Below are 3,500 nucleotides of genomic sequence, written 5' to 3'. Positions count from 1 at the left end.
TATGGCAAGAACCACTCAACTAAGTAAAGACGAATGAACCTAAACCCAATTCAGATGGTTTGGGATGAGTTGGACTGCAGAGTAAAGGCAAAGCAGCCACCAAGTGCACAGCACCTTTGGTAACTCCTTCAAGTCTGTTGGAAAACCATTCCAGGTGACTACCTCGTGAATCTGATACAGACAATGTCAGAAGTGCGCAAAGCTGTCATCAAAGCAAACATGGCTACTTTGAAGAAAACATGATATAAAAGTGTAACACTTGTTTGTTTATTGCATAATTTCATGTGTGTTCCTTCTTAGTTCTGATGACTGCAGTATTAATCTAAAATGTATTCAATAATAAGAATGAAGAAAAGCCATTGAATGAGAGGGTGTGTCCAAACTTTTTACTGGTATGGTACATGGAAGAAGACATCTTCAAAATCAATAAGAACAAAAAGTTGTTTGAAAAAAATGATATTAAGAAAAGTTAATTGACTATTATATTATTTAAATACAAATTATATTTTAAATGGCTCATTCTTTATGAAGATGACTTGCAGTTTTTACACACAGGTTTATAATTTGTTTTGTGTAGTAACTGTGAAGAATTGAGAGAAATGTCCTCAGGTCCACAAGGGGGCAATGAGTAAAGTTGTTACCTGTGGGGAATGCACTAGGTGGTTAGGAGAAGAGTTTGCGTCCTCTGTGCTGTGAGAGATGATGTGTTTGAGTTAGACACTATCTTCGTCAGAAACAAAACAAACTTCCCCATGTTCGGCAAGAAGTCTCCCGTCAGTTATTACATAAATGGCGACGAGGATAAATTTACAGCAGATGCCTTGTGTGAGTGCAGACGAATGAGAAAGACTCGCTGCTAACTTGCTAAGTTAGCATAACAAACCGGACTTTGTAACCAAGGAAAAAAAGCATGGCGGTGGCTATGGTCGGAAGCACCACTCCTTTTGATAGCCAAACCCAGACATAGAAGGAATATTGTAAAGTGCTCCACCATTTTTTGAAGCTAATGAGATTGACGATGCAGGTCGACAGAAAGCTATCTTGCTTAGTTCAGTGGGCAGTCAGGCTTACAGCCTCACGAGGAACTTCGTCAGCCCCGCAAAGCCAGGAGACAAGACGTTTGATGAACTTGTCAAGTTATTAAAGGACAATTTCAACCCCAAACCCAGTGAGACTGTGCAGCCTGGAGAAACATTTATGGAATATGTTACTGTTCTGAGGAAATTAGCACAAGACTGCAACCATGGAGAAAGGTTATCATAGATGATACATGACAGACTGGTCTGCAGTGTTGGGCACGTTACTTTTAAAAAGTAATTAGTTATAGTTGCTAGTTAATTCTCCCAAAAAGTAACTGAGCTACTTACAGAACTACTCCACTATAAAAGTAACTAGTTACCAGGAAAAGTAACTATTGCGTTTAGTTTTTCTTTCTTCCCCCTTTTGAGCTCGGCATTATAGCGTACTTATCATCTATGTATTTAGAAAATGTCTTTCTGAAGGAGTCTCAGTCAACTGTCAATAACGGGAACATGTTCTCAACAACATACCTGCCTATCACTGAGTTCAGTTCAGCTGTGTCACAGTTTTTGTGAAGCTGGAGCAGAAAAATCCAGCTTTAGCTGCTTGGACGGCTCTGTGTCCTTCTGTGTTAGCGGATCTCCCATTAGCCACACCTGGCATGCTATCATTATCAACAGTCAACAACAGTGTTTTTGGCCACTAGTTTTGTAGAAGTGTGTACTGCTGAGAGATGCTTCAACAGATCAGAGTTGCTTACAAAGGACATGGACAAAGGAGATTAAAGTGGTGTCTGTACTTTCACTTTGAAAACGTTAATTTTCCCTCCGGACTCGCCTTGCTGCAGCTCACCTCTGCCAGTTTGTTTGTGTGGTGCTGCTGTATGCGTGTGTAGTTTGTGTTTAAACTGAACACTGCCTCTGATTGGCTTACAAACTGTCACTCTTTTTAGACAGTCAATCATCATTACTTATATGGTTGTCTCGCCCCTCCCTCCTCCCTTACCAGAGAAAAATAAAACAGTTCTGCAGTTCCTGTGGCTGAGAGCCAAGTTGGACAACAACAGCTTCAATGAGTACCTTCAGTTTGTAAAGCGTCACATTTAATTGTCAGCATTGTAATGATGGAAATAGTAATTAGTTAGATTAAACGTTACTGAAAAATAGTAATGCATTAGTAACGCCATTTATTGTAACGCCGTTATTCCCATCACTGCTGGTCTGTGGCAGCAGAGATGACCGTATACAGTGCCGACTGTTGTCAGAGACAGATTTGACCTTTGACAAGGCACTGAAGTTGGTGCAGCACAAAGGGCTAGTGACTTACCAGTGGTAGTTGTAGTGGGTTAAGGCACCAGTCTGGTAGGCAGGTACTGGATTAGGAGGCTAGGGTTAGGGTTAGGGTTAGTTAGATTGGAGATCAGTACCCCAGATCCATCACGTCCAGGAAGAGACCTCAGAGGAGGTACATGGGAGACCAGATCCCCACATCCACCATGTGAAAGAAGAGACTTTAGAGGAGGTACAGGGGGAGTATAGGGAGGTTTTCAAATGTAGTGGTATGAGGCACCACTGCCTTATTAAACTTAGTTTTGCTGTACCACAGCCCCTCTGGCTTATTAACCAATCACTGTGCTTTCCAAGGGGATAAAAGTAGGCCGTGTCCCTCCTCCTGACCCCTCACTTCCTGCTTCTTCAGCCCGCCCAGTTCCGGGTCGTTGTCTTTGCCGCTGGCATCTGAGCACAGGTAGGCGCACGTTGCCGTGCTGTTTTGTTTATATTTGTCCGTGTTTCTTTCAGTTAAAACCGTCATCCTTTAATAGATTTGGCGTCTCTACCGCGGTCGAGCCGATCGTTCGGGACTGTTTACCACTGCCGACCAGAGCATTGGTGGGCGATGACATGCTTCTGCTGATTATTGCTGTAGCCAGGTGCTAAGCTCCTCTTACGCTCCTCTCCCTCTAACAGTCTGCTGGGTGCGTGCTGCATGGTGGCTGTCTGCCCTGCTACGTTTGGTTTCTTCACCCCTCTCCCTCTTTGGAAGGGATGCCAATGCTCCCGGACTTATAACTGGAACGCTAACGCTGAAGCTAACGCTAAGTGCGTGCACAGCTGATTAATCACGGCTACTGGGCCGCTGCTACCTGGCTATGGCCGCCGGTGGTCAGCCTGTTTCCTGCTGCTTCGTGTGTGTGTATGTGTGTGGCTGTCACTCGAACTGGATGCGACGAGTCTGCCAGAACTCTCAGCCACTCGCTAAAAGTGCTTGTTCTTTGTGTGCGTTTGTGTGTGTGTTTTTAAGTGCAATCTGGCAAGGTTTGGTTTAATTGTTTACTTATTTACTCTCTGTTTAATGGTTGAATTTCTGTTTATTTGATTTGAGTTAAAACTGTTAAAACTGGTTAATTGTTTAGTTGATATCTCTGGCCAGAGACTCTTTTGTTTCTTTTGTCTGATTGATTTATTAACCCAATTCAACAC

General features: G+C 43.1%; 1 long non-coding RNA gene across 1 annotated transcript; it reads left to right on the top strand.

The window, feature by feature from the left end:
* Positions 1-2,705: 2,705 nt before the first annotated feature.
* On the top strand, positions 2,706-3,194 carry LOC119008803. The gene is made up of 3 exons (XR_005071553.1): positions 2,706-2,766; positions 2,843-2,909; positions 2,988-3,194. It is a non-coding gene; the product is annotated as an uncharacterized LOC119008803 (long non-coding RNA).
* The last annotated feature ends 306 nt before the right edge of the window (positions 3,195-3,500 follow it).

This window comes from Acanthopagrus latus, chromosome 19 (genome assembly GCF_904848185.1).
Source record: "Acanthopagrus latus isolate v.2019 chromosome 19, fAcaLat1.1, whole genome shotgun sequence".
NCBI lineage: Eukaryota > Metazoa > Chordata > Actinopteri > Spariformes > Sparidae > Acanthopagrus > Acanthopagrus latus.
This window is presented reverse-complemented; position numbering and strand designations above follow the sequence as displayed.